Below are 22,071 nucleotides of genomic sequence, written 5' to 3' on the forward strand. Positions count from 1 at the left end.
TTCAAAAGCTCTCAGATGGCTATGAACGAATCCCTTCGGGAAGGTCAACATCTGGAGCTAGCATCTACATGAAATATGGCCCTGTCAGCAGATATAAAGTTGGCACATAAAACAAGAATTCTGTCGATTAAGAAATATGACCCTGTCTTGAATATAATAGTGACCTTAGCACGAATATCTGTGAGCAATGTTTTGAAATATGATATGAATACAGAACAAGAATGATTCACGAAGCATGTTTATGAAATGTTCATGATTTATGCATGCATGATTGGTTTATGACTTATTTTATTATATGTTCTATGAAATATTTTATTTTGTATTATCTATTATTTTCTAAATAATGCATTATCATGAAAAACTTATGCTTGATCCGGTAAGGAAGCACAAGTTATACTTACTGGGCTAGTGTAGCTCATATTCTTTCTGTTTTCTTTTTCTTGTACAGAGGAATAAGGTTAGAACCGGCAAAAAAAATTTAGGCTTGGGGCTCTGTGAAGCAAGCTTGAAAATTTTGTGGCTGAAGTTTAGTTATTTGATGATCACGAACTTATAGTAAATAATTATGAATCTTGAGATATGGGTTTGTATTTGATTTTGGATTTAGATGCTCTGAACCAATTTTGATTTAATTAAGAATTTGAATTAAATCTTTTTATTTTTTTTATTTATGATACATTTATTTTTATAATTAAGAAAATGAATGTGGCTTCGTGTTATCGTGGATCCCATTCTTCGATGGCATGGCCATGCTATGTCCCGGATTTGGGGGGGTGACAATAACGGTCACAAATGGTCACTTTGGATGGCTATAAAAAGATCATCTTGAGATCTGATTTTCAACATCCCTATCTAATTCTCTTCCTCTCTTCATTCTATATTTTTTTCTTTATGATTATTGTTCTTGGTGCTGAAAGAGTTTTCATCAACTTTCTCCATGGTTGTGCTCGCAGGGAGAGAATACTGATCGTATATTGAGGTGGTATTTCCGGGGTTCCTATACAAAGAATGGAAATATGCCTTAAGACGGTGCCTCGCATGCTTCCGATTTGATGAGTTTTAATTTTTATCATCATATTGTATTTAGATTTTCATTATCCTTCTTAAATCACATCTGAGTTTTTAAGTATTTGTTCTAACAATCTAGTGTCAGAAAAGGAACAGCAACTGCTCACCTTCTATTGCATGATGGCAGCAATATACAGAAAAAGGTAAATAAAACTAGAACTGAATGATACCATCTGCCCAAACATGATGATAGCCTGTTGGTTGAAAATATGTTGCATTCTGAGCTCCATCCTTATCGCCCACATTCTATCCCACAAAAAGTTGTAGATACTCAAAAGGTTGTCAATGTATGGTCGATCCAGCAAATTTAGAAGATAATCAACAGTCTTCTGCTAGACCGGCATAGGCCTTATCAAATCAGCTTCTCGCTCAGCTGTCCTATTATACTGCATGAATCAGATAAGAAATTCAATCATGCTTCCTGCTATAGGTGATGAAAGGTAATTTCAGAACAAATTCTATCAGGTGGAATGAGATGAAGATTGCTTATCAAATACCTTTTTGACAGTAAGAAATTTGGTAGTTTGGTTTCTTTCTCCATCCAGGCGCTCAACCTATCCAGCTGTCCTTTTTCTTTCGTGCTCCTTCCATTCAGATTCTGAATCATAATATCAATCCAGCTTATTGGTGCTATAAATACCCGGCTTATTAATGCTCCTCGAGAGTTGGCGAAAAAGGACAAACGGTGACCATCTAATAAGTACAGCTATAAATAAACTATGATTATGATATCAAAAACCTTGGACATACCTGGACACATATCTGGACAAAGCCCAACCACAACTTGAGATGATTCTGGCCTTCATATCAAACCAATCCTCACCGCTAGATAAATCACATGATAATTCAATATGCTTATCTGCATTGCATTTGTCCAAAGAAGATTGTTTCTCTTTATTTCTTGAAGGTTTGCGCTTGACTAGATCATGTAGGTTCTGAATTGGTTGGCTTAGTTCAACATTGAAGCGAGCCAACCGCTTCACCTTCGCTTGCATTTCCCTGCATTAAAATTTGCTTCAGAACTCGTCGAAGGCATGAGATATACACTGCAATTGTTTTCCTGAAGAAAGCCAAGGTAAGCAGAACGGTAGAAAATACCTTTCAGAATCAGATTTTGGAGAAGTTGTTGCCAAATCATCAGCAGAGGGCAAAGGAGATCTAGCCCTTTTGGTTCCATTACGAAAAGAAGGCTTCGGTGGAGATAGAGTTCAACTATCATGTGCATTGAAATAAGACACAACTTGGCAATTTCTCTATTGAGGTGGGAACTTATCACAGTTTATTGGATCCTTTGACTGCCCAATCTAGGAGGGGATATGTTAGGCCTGAAAAACATTTTCGAAAGATATGATCCATCAAGATAAAAAAATATAAAAATAAAGAAACAACAGAAACTTTTACGATGGTATCATAGATGCCTCATATTCATATCTAAATATAGATTGGAAGCATGCTGAGCCATATGTTTACTGCAAAGAGGTATGCTGAGTCATATACTTGCTGTGAAGAGCTATTTATGCTGATATGAGCTATCCTAATATGAGCTGAGCTATCCTGAGCTATGTGTTGAACTGAGCTATCTTTCTATACTTAGTCATCTTCATGCCATGGCAACCACCCACACCATGCACAAAAGGCCAAAAATAATAAATACCCCTATGTGGGGGCATATGAAGGCTAAAGTCTCTCCATACTCTCAGCTCCTGATTGATGGCCCATGCAATTAATAGGTGGATTTCATGTACCATGAGGTGACACCACTCATCTATTTAAGAAGGCCAACGGGTGAATCACGATCTTTGAGGATATTCAAATCCCCATTCAATATATTGCCAGGCCTCCTCACTCCACGGAGCAAATGAGGGCTATAATACCGCAACGGCACAATTAATGGCCCAAGATTTTCAGAGTTGCCCATTTTCTCAGCCTTCATCTTCTTTAAATAACCAAAGCCCCAAGGATCCAGGTAAGTTAAGCAATTCCTCTTAGAGAATTCGTTGCTGCTCTCTTTGTTCTCTGAATCTAACTTGAGCAGTGGAAGATCCTCGTCGGAGCGAAAACCTCCAATATATACTTATTTTGCAGGTCACTCCAGTGTCAGCATTCCTGCACGAGGCTTAGTCACCTCTCTCTGACCTCGATTGAATCAAGCAACAATAGATAGAGGAAGGGCCTACTTTTACATCATGCCACAATAAAAATCACCGTCAAACAATCGAGGGATCTGTTGCCCCTCGAACTGCCATTAATATCGGAGAAAGCCATGCACCAGCATTGCAACAACCGGCCCCTCCACATGGCGAGCTCAGGCCCGTTTTTCAGGAAGCCAAGTGAACAAGAGATGGCACCATGCAAGGTTTCTTCATGGCGTTCCAACGATGTCTCTTTCAAAAATATGGAGCTTTGCTGTAGCGAGGCCCCCACATCACCATCACCACCACACCATCATTTCTGTTGATCGTGAAGATAAATGCGGATTAGTTCAATGCACTGGTCCAGCGAGTATATATCTGGACTACTATGATTCAAATGATGTGGTGGAACAATGACATGCAGCAAGAGATGCATCTTGCTCTGCACCTATGTCAACCCAGACCTCTATGGGCAATGTCCATCACCTACTTGCAATGAAGATGGGAAAATCAATAAAATGAAGAAGACGAAAATCTTCATCTTTAAATTATCTTTATTTTTATTTTTAAATCTCTTGAGCAGGCTCAAACAGGGAAGGAGATCGTAATGCTCAAATAAAAATGAGATTACAAAATTTTTTAATTTTTGAATCTAAAAATTAAATTTTTGGAGGCTCCAAATAGGAAAGAATATCGTAGTATCCAGAATTATGGCAATTGGAATCCAGCAAAAGAGGAGACTGTTGAAGTCCCTCAAGTTTTCATAACTCAAGATTATTCTTGTATTTTTTCAGTCCTGCCGGCTAACTTGTGGTTGGCCAATTACTGCTTCCTAAACATCACAATCTAAAATCAACAGTCTATCCGATGACAGTTGGCATATGATAGTCCCATCTCCGACGATCTGATGCACCATTGACTTCGGCCGTTCCAGCAATTTCTTGGTAAGGGGTCTTTAAGCTTGCTTTTTTATTTTATTTTCTCTGAAAAAGATTGCAGGTCAGTGAGCACCCAAATTAAGATGGAGCACCGAGATCATCTGCATGGGGCCTCATGCGTAGCTCCAGTGCCGTGCGGAATCCACAGAAACAAGGCTCTGGAGAGTTCAATCGGTGGGTCACCATCCACATCTTGCATCAACTAACATCCATGGAGAGATAGTTCCACACCAAACAATAAATAGTTTGGAAGGATGGAGCATTGATTCCATCGTCCTCTCACTGCCCAGTCTCACCAAACCCATCGAGATCCGCACCAAGATAGATTCCTCTATTGGGGAAAATGGGATCGACGCCATTGCCATCACTCCCGACCGCCAACCACGAGATTCCTCCTCATCTCGCCGTCTGTCTCGGCACCTCCATCGCCGTCAAGGTTCTCTGGGCTGTCAGAGCCAACTGGAGCTTCCATAGTAAGGTCGGAACAACCTCGGTAAGATCAGCTGCGCTCGTGGAAAGAATATCCCGCACATCAGCATCCACCGCCGCCATGAGGGCTGAAGAGCATGGCGTCAGGATCTTGGCAAGCACCTCGATGACTCTGAATCCACTGGCGGTCGGACCCCTTGCCCCTGCTCACCTAACCAAGGCAATCTCCTCGCTCCGAGCCAAAGTTCTTCCCCACGTGCATCTCTGTCAGTGCTGAGGACATTGAAAAATAAAAATAAAAATAAAAATAAAAATAATAATAATAATAATAATAATAATTATATATATATATTTTTAAAATTTTATAATAAAATATATATAAATTAAATAATTTAATTATAATATATATAGATCAAATATAAAATTATCATAGAAGATCTATGATATAAATTAATATGCATGTATGTAATTCTGAAATCTAAAATTCAACAAACATAGTCATATCTATATCAAATTAGATCATATCTAAATTATAAATTGAGTTCAAAACTCCGTATCTGAGTGCAGATAGCAGAACACCATATCTAAAATCTATGATAGTTGATTTTTCATGATGCTCAGCAGCCGCACATGCGTCCGACCTTTACAGATATCCACACGAAGCCTTTATACTAATCGATCTTCTCGAGAGTGATAGCTCACGAAGACACTATGCTGTTGGCTGATCTAAGAAAAATATAAAGAAAATAAAGAACAAAGAGATTCTCTCTTTTTCTTTTTGGATCCACGCATCAAATCTTTACGATAGAGATCAAGAGAAGAATCCTTTCTTCTTAATTCTCCCACGCACAAGAGAGAACCTTTCTCTCTTCCTTTCAGGCCTTTAAGAAGAACTTTTCTTCTCTGATTTTTCATAATGAAAATCAAATCAAATCTAATTTCTTATGTAAAAAATAATATAAATTTCTATACTCTAAAAAAATCAAAAAGAAAGATTCAAGAGAAGAACCGTTCTTCTCTTTTTTTCTTCCTTTTTCTCCTTGATTAAAAGCACTAAGAAGACCCAAACATCCAACTAGATTTTTTTAATATTTTTTTTCTAAATTTTTATGTTAAAAATTAGATTCAGTCTGATTTTTATATAAGAAAAAAATAAAAAAAATATGAGAGAATAATGCCTTTTTCTCTAAAGTTGTGCACAAGAAAGAAGACCTATCTTCTTCTTCTCTTGCTTTCGTTGGGAAGAACATTTTTTCTTCAATTTTCTGCTATAAAATCAGCAAGAGGAGCTCTCTTTGACACCTAAGAACCAGCAAGCAAAAGCCCTTGAAGACCCCTTCCAAAGAGGTGAGAGATTGGTGGCTGAGGTGTGTGAGATTTGAGGCGTCCAACTCTTGGACGGCCCCTCCTTTTAGGCGACAATAAGAGAAGGGGGATGCCTATTTTCTCATGGAAGAAGCAAGTGGGGCACGACACTTCTTGTGGGCATGGGTTATTCACCGTGAAAGGATGTGGAGCGTGAAGAATATATAGCAATGGGTGGATATGAGTTGGTCAAATCCTATTCCAAATAGGACTCATGAATCTTGTTCCAATTCTAACTAATTCTTGGATCCAATCCTAACTAACTTAGAAATTAGTTATAACAAACAACTAATTAGGTCTTAGTCCAATTAGAAAACCAATTAGGCTCCAATTCAAATAGAAAATTAGTTAGATTAAAAATCACATCAATCGAGGGATAATTCTTTTCATCTTAATGGATATCGGGGAAGCTATTGATTAATAGGGTTTGATCCAATCAAATCTATTATCCAGTAGGATTTGATCCAATCAAACCTAAATCAAATTAAAATGAATCTTATTCAATTCAAAATTTAATTTGTATCCCTAAGATCAATTGGAACAAGTCCTATTATCTATTAGGGATGCATCCAATCAATCCAAAGCAAACCTAATTGAATCTAATTCAATTAGATCTGATCCAATCCTTACTGCTCAATCAAATTGAACCAATAACAATTAAATTATTAATTAATTATATTTTTAATTTATTAATCATTAGTAAATAATTTATTGCAATCTTTGCACAGACTTAATCATCAATCATATTGATAATTAATTTCTTCAACGATTTATAATCGACGATTAGCCATTTGATCAGATAGATACTTGAAGAAAATTTATGGTAGTACAATACATGCAATTAAAAAATTTAATACAACAAAAATAATAGATTAAATAATTTAATTCTAATACATATATAAGATCTAATCTTATACTGCTACATCAAAATCTTTGATATAAAAAATATGTGCTTTAGATCTGAAAATAAAAATCATATCGATCTTATCGATGCTGAAATTTTAGATCTAACTATTAGATCTATCATAGGAATCAAAATAAGTTAGAGATTATTACCAAATAAATTTTGATCTTAATCTCCTCTAATCCAAAGGTTAGAGAGGGTATTCTTCAAGTCACTCGCAGCCACACGAAGTCATCTGGCCTCTATAAAAAAATTTACGCGAAGACTGACGCAGATCAGGAGCTCGGAGATGCTAGTCTACGAACAACTTCGACAGCTGATCTCTTTCTTCTTCTACAAATACCTTGGACACTCTAAAGTGATAGGAGATCTAGAGAAGAAAGAGAGGAGGAGGAGAAGAGGCTCTGAAAATAAAAAATCAGCAAGAAAATTAATCATGGGATGTCCAAGAGAGAGGTCCCCTTTTTATAGACTAGAAATTAGGACTTTCCAAGAAAGGATGCCATGAATCAATGCCAAAACTCTTTTTGGTATCCTTAAAAATTCTAAAAAAATTATTAAAATATGAAGAAAAAAGTTTGAAGTTTCACATGCTAAAGTATTCTTAAGAAAAATAAAAAAAATAATATGACTTCAATAATATATCATATACGAAAAATCTCTTTCCTAGTCTGCATCTTATCTCTAATTCAGATCGCATTCGAATTATGCAAGAGATAATATTATGACTTATCAGCTATAGCCAACCACCCATATTGGATCCTCTCTCATAATGCCAAAAATCACAATCCAAATTCAATTAGGTGTGGAGAAATTGATATGGATCCAGATGTGGCGCAAAAGATAATGATAGAGTCCTAGTCTGACTTGGACTCTTTATTTCTAATTCAATTCTAATCCAAATCAAATTTGGATTGAAATAATTGATAGAAATGAACCTAATTCAATTAAAAATCTAAATATCTCATTAAATTCCTAACCCAATTAGAAATTAGCCAGTCCAAACCCTGATCGAATCAGGATCAAATTTCTCTTATAATCGGGTTTGATCATATCAATCCCAATCTAAGTTGAACTAAATCTAATTCAATTAGACTTGTTCCAAAGCTTTTTACTTAATCAAATTGAGTCAATTAGTAATTTAATTACTAATTAATTCTTCATAAATGATGGAGTCTCAATCCCAGTGGGACTCTCCCACAGAGTCGTAGTCCAAGTAGGACTCTTTACCAGAGTCACAATCTAATTGGACTCTTCAGCCATCAGATTTGATCAAATTTTCTAATACATGTGACCCCATAGGTTCGAATCTAAGTCGGTAGCATAGGAATAACTTTCTATACCAATCGATGTAACCACTTAGCAATGATGACCCGACGACTGGATGGGTCGAAGTGTTGCAAAGCAGCCTTCTAGAACCTACTGGCGTATGGTTACTATATAATTCATCCCTTTGACCAAATGCTCAAGGTGACTTAGAATTTAATTGTCAACCCTAATTAAGTCGATCATATTGTATTTCAACCTTTCAAATCCATCTCATAGATTACCCTGGCCAAGTTTTGCTAAATTAAAATATACTGATGCATATCTCCTATCAATTTAGAGGGGTCAATTCCATCATGGCTCAAACACCGACTTGATAAGTACTTGACTGTATCTAGTATCCTTTCGTTACTAAGTTAGAAACTCAGATAGTCTGATACTAAAGTACAGTGAGTTACTTATAAGTTACCGTAGTGGTCTCAGATCGGAGAGACACTTATACTCATACCCTTCATAAGCTACTCTCGACAGTGGAGTGCTTGGCACATGATCACATTCGATGTGAATGTACTCCTACATTCCATCTACATACCATAACAGTGTCTCTACACTCTTTGGTTAAGAAGACAACAAACTCATATAGCACACAATAACCTACACTTGATATCGCTATCATCCTAATAATAGCGTATCATTTGGTCACGTATAATTTTAAGGACTTAACAATAAATCCTCCTTTGTCGATTAATATATATAGTCCTAAGAATTTCATTACAACACAGGAGTTCAAAGATGATCAATTTATAATAAAAATATTAAATAATTTTTATTAATAAAAATTCATATACAGTTTACAAGATGAGCACAATCGTCTAATGATTAGCTTTGGGATACATTTCTTAATAACTCCCACTTGGACTAAAGCCAATCGATACAGTATCGTATACCCATATTCGATTTGTGGCCATCAAACTCTTTGATTCTGAGAGTTTTAGTAAATAGGTTGGCTAGATTCTTTCTTCCATCGATCTTCTGAAGATTGATGTCACCTCGATCCACGATCTTCTGGATAAGATAATAACGGTGCAGAATATGTTTGGTGTGTTGATGGGATCTCGACTCCTTGGCTTGAACAATGGCTCTAGTATTATCACAGTATAACAAACAGGGCCATTAGTGGAGGGTGTCACTCCGAGCTCATCGATAAACTTTCGCAACCATACAGCTTCCTTCGCAGCATTGGATGTCGCGATATATTCTACTTCGTAAATAGAGTCTGCCACAGTATTCTGCTTGAAATTTTTTCAGTAGATTGCTCCACCATTTAGGATAAAAATATAACTCAACACACTCTTACTATCATCATAGTCTGACTAAAAGCTGGAGTCAGTGAACTCCACAAGTTTCAAGTCAGTTTCACCATACACAAGCCACTGATCCTTAGTATTTCTTAAATACTTAAGAATGGTCTTTACGACCTTTCAGTGATTTTCTCTTAGATCAAACTGGTGTCTACTCATTATCTCCAATGAGTATGCCACGTCTGATCTCGTACATGTCATGGCATATATAATAGAATCCACTGTCGAAGCATATGAAACTCTACTCATACGCTCTCTCTCTTGAGGAGTTATCGGACAATCTTCTTTCGAAAGAGAAATTTTTTGGCCTATCAGAAGATAGCCTTTCTTGGATTCTTCATGCTGAACCATTTCAGCATAGTATCCATGTACGTGGATTGGGAGAGCCCGAGCAGTCTCTTAGATCTATCCCTATAGATCTTCATCCATAGGATGTAGGCTGCTTCTCCCAGATCCTTCATGGAGAATTGTGATGATAGCCATACTTTTATTCTCTGTAATACAAGGACATCATTCTCAATTAAGAGGATGTCATCCACATACAACACAAGAAATATAATTATCGAACCATTTATCCACTTATATATACAGAGTTTCTCTCCATTCCTACTGAAGCCATACATTTTGATTACCTTATCAAAACGTATGTTCCAACACTGAGATGCTTGCTTCAATCCATAAATTGATCTCTGAAGCTTACACACCTTGGACTCATCTGTGGATATGAACCCTTCAGGTTGTATCATATATGCCTCTTCGTTCAGCTCTTCATTTAGGAAAGCTGTCTTCACATCCATTTGCTAGACTTCATAGTCCAAATATGCTACTATCGCAAGCATGATCCGAATGGATTTGAGCATTGTCACAGGAGAAAATATCTCGTCACAGTCAATACCATAATACTGACGATAACTCTTGGCAACCAAACAGGCTTTATAGGTCTCCACCTTCCTGTCTGCACCTCTCTTCCTCTTGAAGACCCACTTACACCCTATGGGCTTTACCCCTTCAAGTGGGTCAACTAATGTCCATACATCATTGACTTTCATGGACTCTATTTCAGATGTCATGACTTCAAGCCATTTATCAGAGTCGAATCTCTGTATGGCACCCATGTAGATGATCGGATCCTCATCATTCTCATCGAGTTCGACAGGATCTCCATTTCGAACCAAGAAACCTAAGTATCTGTTCGATTGATGCGGTACTCTATCGGATCGTCTTAAGGATGTTTGTTTATTGGGCTCCAAGTTTGATCTCATCAAATCCGATTCAGATTCAATCGTTGATGTCGGTTCTTCTACCTATCGAACTTCGTCAAGCTCGATTTTAAAGGCACTTATTCCTTCACTAAGGATTTTTTTTTCAAAAAATATGCCTTACTGCTGACAAACATCTTTTGTTCAACAGGCAGGTAAAAGTAATATCTCCTCATTTTCTTAGGGTACTCTACGAAATTACACTTATCAGACTTAAGACTGAGCTTGTTAGTTTGTAAACGTTTAACATAAGCTGGACACCTCCAGACCTTAAAGTAAGAGAGGTTCGGCCTATGTCTTGACCATATATTATATGGTGTCTTACTAACTGACTTGCTCGAAATGTTATTGAGCACAAGACAGGCTATTTCAAGTACATATCCTCAAAAAGAGATTGGTAGAGTTGCAAACTCCATCATGGACTGAACCATGTCCAATAAGGTTCAATTCCTCCTTTTTGAGATGCCATTATGCTGTGGTGTCCCTGGAGGGGTCCATTAGGAGAGAATCCCATTCTCTCCTAGATATGTCAGAAATTTACTGAAAGATATTCATCTCCTTGATCAGATCGAAGAATTTTAATATTTTTTTTAGTTTGTTTCTCTACTTCATTATGAAATTGTTTAAACATTTCAAATGATTCGGACTTGTATTTCATCAAGTAGACGTATCCATATCTAGATAGGTTGTCTGTGAATGTGATGAAGTAGCTATACCCTCCTCTGATATATGTGCTCATGGGTCCACATACATCGGTATGTATCAAATTCAGTACATCACTGGCTCATTCACCTTTTTCAGTAAAATGTGACTTGATCATCTTTTCAAGCAAACAAGACTCACATATAGGTAACGATTCATAATCGTGTTTATCAAGAATTTCTTCTTGAGCCAACCTATTCATCATGTTTTTGTTGATATGACCTAGCCTACAATGCCAAAAGTAGGCATCTGTGACATCATCTATTCTAGGGTATTTATTTGAAATATACATTACATTAGGCCTAGATATAATATAGATACCATTGTTCAACTGTCCACGTAAAATTGTAACACCATTCAAAATGATATCACAAAAATTTTTTTATTGATATTTCATAATTTGAATTGGCCAAAAGCTTACAGAAATAATATTTAAAAGAAAACTAGGATAGTAATGACACTCATTAAGAATAATATTCTGAGACTCGAATACAAGCTTGATGATTCCTAAAGCTAGAACTGAAACTGATCTTCCATCTCCAACATTCAGGAATCTCTCACCTTCTCCAAATCTCTTAGTGACTTGAAGACCTTGCAACAAATTACAAATATGAATAGGACTTTCAGTATCCAATACTCAGGTCATTGTATCTATAAGAGAGAAGTTACAAGGTGTTATCACATAAGTACTTTATCCAGTAACTGATTGCTTCTTCTTCTTTGGCCTGTTCGGATCAAGAGAAGCGATATACTGAGGACAATTCCTCTTCCAGTGACCCTGCTTCTTGCAAAAGAAGCACTCTGTCTGACTTTGATCAACCTTGAACTTGGATTTCTGGTACTGACTCCTAGCACCAAGCACCTTCTTATTCTTCTTCTTTTTTTCTTTCTTAAAGGGACGATGACTACCCGAAGAAGATCTTCCCACTAGATTCACTATCTCCTTGTAGAGCTGGTGATCTTTCTCAAAAGTCTGTTGCAACCCCAACAGACCGTGGTAGCTGACTACAGGCTTCGTCATTCTGAAATGACTAAAAAGCGGTAGGTAGGACTTGGAAAGAGAGTTCAAAATCGCATCTTTCCCCAGCTGTTCATGTAAAGGGAAGCCAAGTTTGCTCAATTTTTCAATCTGCTCGATCATGTACAATACATGATCGGTAACAGATGCATCCTTCCTCATTCGAGCATTGAAAATGGTGCAACTAGTCTTGTGCCGCTTAACATTGTCAGGAGTATCAAAGGAATCACTCAACACTTGAAGTATTTTCTCTGACTGAGCTTCTTCAAACTTTTGGTTGAACTCGTCGTTCATGGAGGCCCGTATGATACAATGAACCATGGTGCGATCATTGAGCCACTTTAAATAAGTATCTTAGACTGCTTCTCGGATGTTAGGAGCAAGCTCCTCAGGTGCCAGATCTATTATCACATAAAGGATCTGCTCGTGTTCTAAGACAATCTTTAATTTTCGATATCAATTATCAAAATTCGATACGGTAAGCTTCTCACTATCCAACAGTGATCGAAGTGACAAGTTTGAGGCCATATCTGCACACAGAAAGAAAGAACAAAGCCTAACTAGTATATGAATTTATTAATCCTAAAGATTTGGTCTTTAGTCTAAATGTCCACTCACTATTTTATACGAATTGGTAGCCTCTATCTTCAATTTGAGGAATTACCTTAATTTTTTAGTGGGTACTAGAATCCACACAGACTACATATAGGTCCGAGGATGGCTTGGTCAATCTATATGCACCTATAGGTAGGTTCTCAATCAATTATTTCTCCAAACAACTTCTAGCATTTAATTTAGCCCCAGATTTTATTTAAGTAGGTGATGGACCTCCACTAAAAGTTTCGATTAGGTCAAACCATTAACATGAACCTACTCAGTGATTCTATCTAATGAGTGATCAGGCCTGAGGATGGCTCGATCAACCCAACCATCATCAGATAGTTCATCAGAGTCATCATATGATGAATGATAATTCTATCATTTAGAGAGAATATTAGACGGATGGCATCTGCAATGTCAATCAGAAATAATAGACCCATTATCATTCACCTTAATGGGAGGCTATGATCTAGTTATCATCATAACCAGCTCATTTTAAGGACATATTAATTTAAAAAATTTAATCAATTTAGAGAAGAGAGAAGAGAAGAAAAGATCAATCAGTAGACCATAATCCTCCTACTGACTTCACCAAATCACTGAATCGGGTTAGGTCATGCTGATTGAACTGGCACCTAGATCAGTCACACTGATCAACCTTAATGGCATAGACTAACTCAAATCAATTAGCGATCTAATTAAAATCTAGTTCACCAAATTGATCAGATAAGTGAGATCGGTGGGAGGGTCTGCTAAGCTTGCCTTAAACACCATCGAAATGGTCAGGTAAGCCGCTCCCAATTAAAAATCATCGATTGAAATACCAAACTTACTTAGACACCAATTGATTAACTAGTTTTGATTTGACCAACCTAATGGTTTGGATTCAACCACGGAGCCACAATCAAGGTCCACTTGATCTAATCAAAGACATGGACTTGACTATCTACAACTATTGTACTAGAAAAATCCTGATTTATCTAATTCAATATTTAGTTAGACTTAATTAATTTCTCTACATGATCAATCAATTTTTTGATTCTAACTTTAGGTCTAACTCAATTAAAGAGAAGGACCTGATTTGAGCTAACCCATGCCCCATGTTTTATGCAATGTCATTAGATCTAAATCATAATTCTAGATCCAATCAGCTTGATACTTAATTCTTGATTAAGTTTTGCATCAACATGGTTAAGGTTTCAAAAATAATTTTTTATGTAAACTTTTTACATCAAGTCATAAAATTTTTTAAATCAAATCTAAATTTTTTATGATTTTAGATCAAAATAATTTTGATTAAATAAAATTAGATGTAACTAACTATTTTCATAACTTGCATCACATACAACAACACCTAGGTTTTTCAAGATCTAGGATTTTGTAAGAAAGTAAATTTTTTCTTTTCACTTTCTTTTTCATGGGACTTCACAATGGCACCGCTACACGCTATGAAGAGCACTCTATTGAATGAGAGGAGAGGGTCATGAAATTCTTCTTGCTCCTATGATCGGACGGCCTGATGATTACCCAATCCGAGTACTTTGTACTTAAAATATCTAATCTAAATAAAAATAATAATCAGATTTGAAAATAAACTAATTTATATCTAATCTAAATCATAAATAATCAGATCTAATAACAAAAAATTAGATCTAAAGTCATATTAATTCATATCAAAACAACCTGGCTCTGATACCAGTTGAAGAAAATTTACGGTAATGCAGTACATGTAATTAAAAACTTTTATGTAGTGAAAATAATAGATTAAATAATTTAATCTTAATCACATATATAAGATCTAATCTTATACTATCACATCAAAATCTTTGATATAAAAAATATATGCTTTAGATCTGAAAATAAAAATCACATCGATCTCATCGATGCTGAAATTCTAGATCTAATTATTAAATCTACCGTAGGAATCAAAATAAGTTAAAGATTTTTATCAAATAAATTTTGATCTTGATCTCCTCTAATCCAATGATAATAGAAGATATTCCTCAGGTCACTTGCAGCCACACAAAGTCATCTGGCCTCTATAGAAAAATCTACACAAAGACTGGCGCAAATCAGGGGCTCGGAGATGCTAGTCTGCGAACAACTTCGACAGCTGATCTCTTCTTTCTTCTACAAGCACTTTGGATACTCTAAAGTGATAGAAATGTGGAGGAGAAAGAGAGGAAGAGGCTCTAAAAATAAAAAATCTACAAAAATATTGATCATGGGATGTCTAAGAGAGGGGTCCCCTTTTTATAGACTAGGAATTATGACTTTCCAAGAAAGGATGCCATGAATCAATGCCAAAACCCCTTTTTGGCATCCCCAAAAATTTAAAAAAAATTATTAAGATATGGAGAAGAAATCTAGAGTCTCACACACTAAAATATTTCTCAAAAAAAAATAAAAAAAAAATAATATAACTCCAATAATATACCATATATGAAAAATTTCTTTCTTACTCTGCATCTTATCTCTAATTCAGATCGCATTCGAATTATGCAAGAGATAATATTATGACTCATCAGCTATAGCCGACCACCCTTATTGGATCCTCTCTCATGATGCCAAAAATTACAACCCAAATCTAATTAGGCATGGAAAAATTGGCATGGATCCAGATGTGGCGCAAAAGATAAGGATAAGTCCTAGTCTGACTTGGACTCTTCATTTCTAATTCAATTCTAATCCAAATCAAATTTGGATTGAAACCACTAACATAAATGAATCTAATCTAATTAAAAATTTAAATATCTCATCAAATTCCTAATCCAATTAGGAATTAGTCGAGTCCAAACCCTAATCGAATCAGGATCAAATTTTTTTTGTAATCGGGTTTGATTATATCAATCCCAATCTGAGTCGAACTGAATCTAATTCAATTAGACTTATTCCAAAGCTCTTTACTCAATCAAATTGAGTCAATTAGTAATCTAATTACTAATTAATTTTCCATAAATGATAGAGTCTCGGTCCTAGTGGGACTCTCCCCCAAAGTCTTAGTCCAAGTAGGACCCTTCACCAGAGTCACAATCCAACTAGACTCTTCAGCCATCAGATCTGATCAAATCTTCTAATGCGTGTGCCCCATAGGTTCGAACCTAAACTGATAGTATAAGAATAACTTTCTATACCAATCGATATAACTATTTAGCAATGATGACTGGATGGATCGAAGTATTGCAAAGCAACCTTCTAGAATCTACTGGTATATGGTTACCGTATAATTCATCCCTTTGATCCAAATGCTCAAAGTGACTTAAGGTTTAACTGTCAACCCTAATTAAGTTGACCATATTGTATTTCAACTTTTCAAATCCATCTCATAGATTATCCTGGCCAAAGTTTTGCTAAATTGAAATACACTGATGCATATCTCCTACCAATTCAGAGAGGTCAATTCCATCTTGACTCACACACCGATGATAAGTATTTGACTGCATCTAGTATCCTTCTATCACTAAGTTAGAAATTCAGATAGTCTGGTACTAAAGTACAGTGAGTTGCTTATAAGTCACCATGGTGGTCTCAGATCAGAGAGACACTTATACCCATACCCTTCACAAGCTACTCTTGACAGCAAAGTGCTCAGCACATGATCATGTTCGATACGAATGTACTTCTACATTCCATTTGCATACCATAATAGTGTCTCCATACTCTTTGTTAAGAAGATAACCAACTCATATGGCATACAACAACCTATACTTGATATCGCTATCTTCCTAGTAATAGCGTATCATTTGGTCGCGAATAATTTTAAGGACTTAACGATAAATTCTCTTTTATCGATTAATATATGTAGTCCTAAGGACTTTATTATAACACAAGAGTTCAAAGATGGTCAATTTGTAATAAAAATATCAAATAATTTTATTAATGAAAATTTATATATGGTTTACAAGATGAGCATAATTGTCTAATGATTGGCTTTGGGACATATTTTCCAACAATATTCTATATGTGTGATCTCATAGGTTTGAACCTAAGTCGGTAGCACAAAAATAATTTCTGTACCAATCGATATAACCATCTAGCAATGAGATCGGATGTCCGGATAGGCCGAATGTATGCCCAGCAGTACTCTAAAATCTATGTGGATGACTTAAAATTAATCCCTTTGACCTGATGTCCGGATAGGCGAATAGTTACAGTATAATTCATCCCTTTGACTTTGAATGCTTAAGGATGACTTAAAATTAAATTATCAACTCAGGATGAGTGGTCCACATTATGTCTCAACCTCAAAAATCTTGTGATTCCTCGCTAGGACTACTTTGGCCAAAATTTTACTGAATTAAAATACAGTGATGTATCATCTCTAATTTTACTTAGAGCGATCAATTCCATCTTGACTGCACTCAGATTTCACAAGTACTTGACTGCACCCAAAAATCTTTAGTCATTGAATTAAAAATTTGGATAGTCAAGCACCAAAGCACAGCGAGTTGCTTGTAAGTCACCGAGGTAGCCTTAGGTCAGAGAGGCACTTATACCTATATCCCATCAGAGCAACCCTTGACAGTACAGTACTTCAGATTTGATCACACTTAGTGAAACATACTCCTACATTTCACCCATATACCATACCTATATCACCACACACCTTGGTTAAGAGGATAACCAACTAATATGGCATACAATGACCTATACTCGATATAATTATCATTCTTGTAATAATTATACCATTTGATCGCGAGTAAGATTTAAGAACCACATGATAAATTTTTTTTTATCATTTTGAAAGTAGCTCTAAGAACTTCATCATAATATATAAGTTCTATTTAGGAAGATATATTCCTTATGATGAATCTACCAAATAATATTTATCAATTTTATAATTCATATACATGTATGGAGTACAATCATCTACAACCTAGATGATTGACTTTAGGATATACTTTTCAACAACTCCCACTTGGACTAAAGTCAATCAAATAGGTATCAAATATCTATCTTTCATTTGAGATCATCGAACCCCTTAGAACTGATTGCTTTAGTCAATGGGTTGGCCAAGTTCTCCTTTCAGTCGATCTTTTTAAGATGGACTTTACCTCAATCTTTTCAGATAAGGTGATTGCAATACAGAAAGTATTTGGTTCTCAGATGGAACATCAGTTCTTTAGCTTAAGGTATGGCTCCAATACTGCTATCAATACAGAAGGACTGGACCATCAACGAAGGGAGCCACTTCAAGTTCGTTAATGAATTTTCATAACCAAACAACTTCTCTAGCAGCATCAAATACCGCAAAGAACTCTGTATGACAAATAAAACTGGCTACTGAATACTGCATGGAATCTTTCCAGCATGTCACTCTTCTTTTTAGGATAAAAACATAATCTGACATAACTTTGTCATTTCTATCTGACTAGAAATTGAAATCAATATTCCATAGGTTTAAGTCAGATTCTTCAAAAATGAGATATTGGTCTTTAGTATTTCATAAATACTTAAGGATGGTTCTCATAATCTCTCAAATCTTTATAGAGAATAGAGATGACAATCAAGCTTTTATTTTCTATAATGTAGGGATGTCATTTTCGATTAAGAGAATTTCATCCCAAACAACACAAAGAATACTATTACAGAACTATTAGCCTATTTGTACATATAGGACTCTACTTTGTTCTTAATGGAGCTATACGTTCAAAATGTATGTTCCAACTCCAAGAAGCTTGATTCAATCTGAATGGACTTGAGGATTGCCAGAAGAAAAATTCTCATCATAATCAATACTATAACTTAGATGAAATTCTTTGGCAACCAAATGGGATTCTATAGGTCTCTTTGTTTCTATCTGCGCCTCTTATCTATCTAAAATCCACTTACACCCTATTGATCTTAGCCCTTCAAGTAAATCAATGAATGTCCATATATCATCGATTTTCATAGACTTCATTTCAGATTTAATGGCTCCAAGCTATTTCTTAAAGTTAGATCTCAGTATGGTATCCGTATGGGAGATCAAATCTCCATCCCAAACTTAGAAACTGAAGTATCTGTTCGACTGACACGGTACTCTACTAATCTACTCAAGGATGTCTTTACATTGGGCTCTGGATTTGATCTAATCAACTCCGATTCTGTTGGTTTGTATGTCAGTGTCAGTTCCTCTACCTATCAAACTTCACCAAGCTTGCTCTTAACGGTATCAGTTCCTTCATCAAATTTTTTTTTTCAAAAAGAATGCCTTAAGATTCACAAACATCTTATGTCCATTAGGAAGGTTAAAAGAATATCTCTAATATAATATTTATCAGATCAAGATCCAAGCTAGTCAGTTTGTGAATATTTCACATAAGCCCGACACCCCAAACCCTAATATTGGGTATAAAATATCCCCAGCCAAAGTTTATAAAAGACCGACCCTTCCAGGACTTTTTCGGCTTCTGACCTTGTGTGGCGTCTCTTTGAACCCCCTTGATCATCTGAGCTTCCATAATACCATCCAGACTTCTCCGACAATGAGCTTCTCCATTCATCTACCGAGCCGCTCCAAAAGCTCTCTGGGCTTCACTATCAGCCGATCTTCTACAGTGAACAATTATTCTCCGAATCCCTTCCAGACTTCTTCCGACCACGGACGCCCTACTCCGAACTTCTTCCAGACTTCATCAATATCCGAGCTTCTCCGACAACGAGATTTCTGCAGTAACCAGACTCCATCCAAGTTTCTACGATGGTCGATCGCCTTCCGGATTCCACCCGAGCTCTTGCGAGAGCCGAACTTCTATAGCAAGCAGTCTACTCCGAACTTCCACGATAAGCAGTCTACTCCAAACTCCTACTGCAGGCGGTCTGCTTTGAATATCTACTCCAGATCTCGGATGAGCTTCTACAATGGGACAGGTTCCACCGGCCAGGCCACCACTTTGAGCTTTCACGACAACCAATCTTCGATCGAGCCTCTACAATAAGCGGCCTCCTTTCAGCCTTCTGCAAGAATCGAACTCCATCCGAACTTCCATAGCGGATGGATTCCAGATGAGCTTCTACAATAGATGGGCTCCAGTAGCTGGATTTCTACAACGGCAGATCGCCTCCAGTGTCTGCCGAACCTCCCCAGCCATCAACCTTCAATAGCGCTAGCCGGACTTCAACAACGCCATCCAGACTTCCACAAGATCCCCAGACTCCTCAGCGGATGAACCTCCCCAACGCGATTCGAAGTCCACCGCCGGCCGACCCTCTGCCAGATTCTTCATGAAACCGGACTTCTCCGATGAATAATCTTCAGATGAGCTTTCACATCAGACAAATCACAGACGGACTTCTCTAGCAATCGGACTCCTACCGGACTTTTCCAACAAAAAGTCTCCGTCCGAGTTTCTACGGCAGATGGTTCCCACCTGCAGCATCAGTTCTCTAGGCACCCAACAACAGTAGACCCGTCACAACCTCAGAAACATCCGAGCTTCTCCTAGATCGATGAGATAGAGAGCCATTTCGCTCCATCAGACATCCCAGTCGAGCTTCAGCCAACAGATCCGAACTCTCTGGCAAGTCACGACAACGGCCACTACCCTACTCCACTCTCTGCAATGGATTCCCATGGCTCCACCACTCTCTGGCAAGTCGCAACAACGGACACCACTCCACTCTCCGGACTCCACTCTCTGACAAGTCGCGACAATGGACACCACTCCACTCCTCGTAACAAACTCCACGTGGCCCTGAATGGCCCCTGACGCCACTACTCTCTGTAACAAACTCTGCGTGGCTTTGAACGGCCCACATCAGGCGGTTACAGACGTCGCTGTCAATCAGTTATGCTCTCTGTCTATAAAAAGGGACCCCCAGATACGTTCTTCTCTAAGCTCAAAACTCTATCTCGAAACTTTGCTAAAATTTTCACTCGAGCACTCCATTTCTGTTGAAGCAGAGTACTGACTTGAGCATCGGAGGGTCTTGTCGGAGCACCCCAAACTCCAGTTTAGACTTTTCTTGCAGGTCCTGGCGGCGGCCGCGGTCATCTCGACTCCAGCTTCGGTGGAATTCTGCACCAACACCTAAGATAAGAGAACATCAAATTACCCAAGTTCATATCTTATATGGAGTTTTGGTAACTAATTTGCTCAGAACATTCATGAGCACATATTAAGTAGTCTCTAAAATATAACTTTAGATAGACTAGCAAATCTCATAGCGGGGACCTGGTACTTCGGCGAGCCGCTGTCTCACAACCTCAGAATCAAGAAAAACTTACCCCGAACTGGGAAGGCCTGTATGAAGTCAAGGAGGTAGTCCGACCCGGAACATACTATCTAAAAGAGCTCGGAGGAGCAAACCTTTCGTGACCATGGAATTCGAAAAATCTACGAATGTATTACCAATAGCTTTTCCTTAAATAAAAGTTTCATATTTGCATATTTTTTCTTTTAGCATGAGCTTATAACGACAGGGAGTAACTCCCTTATACAATCGAAATCAAGCATGTTAAGAATAGGAGAAAAACCTCATCCTAATATGAGCAAAGTCGAAGGCCCAGTTACTTAAAGATCGGATGGGGGGAGAGGCTCTTGCAACGGCCCTTATGTGCCCCCACAGCCTTATTAGGAACAGGAAAAAAATTTCATCCTAACATGAGCAAAGTCGAAGGCCCAATTACTTAAAGATCGGATGGGGGGAGAGACCCTTGCAACGATCCTTATGTGCCCCCACAGCCTTGTTAGGAATAGGAGGAGAACCTCATCCTAACATGAGCAAAGTCGAAGGCCCGTTACTTAAAGATCGGATGGGAGGAGAGGCCCTTGCAACAGCCCTTCAGCCTTGTTAGGAACAGGAGGAGAACCTTGTCCTAACATGAGCAAAGTCGAAGGCCCGGTTACTTAAAGACCGGATGGGGGGAGAGGCCCTTGCAACGGCCCTTATGTGGCCCCACATCCTTGTTAGGAATAGGAGGAGAACCTCATCCTAACATGAGCAAAGTCAAAGGCCCAGTTACTTAAAGATCGGATGGAGGGAGAGGCCCTTGCAACGGCCCTTATGTGCCTCCACAGCCTTGTTAGGAACAGGAGGAGAACCTC

The 22,071-nt window shown here is 37.4% G+C and overlaps 1 pseudogene; it reads right to left on the reverse strand.

The window, feature by feature from the left end:
• The window catches only part of LOC105035854 (SAC3 family protein B-like), a 242,094-nt pseudogene that overhangs the window by 41,800 nt on the left and 178,223 nt on the right, over nt 1–22,071 (reverse strand).

Source organism: Elaeis guineensis, chromosome 8 (assembly GCF_000442705.2).
Source record: "Elaeis guineensis isolate ETL-2024a chromosome 8, EG11, whole genome shotgun sequence".
NCBI classification, from domain to species: domain Eukaryota; kingdom Viridiplantae; phylum Streptophyta; class Magnoliopsida; order Arecales; family Arecaceae; genus Elaeis; species Elaeis guineensis.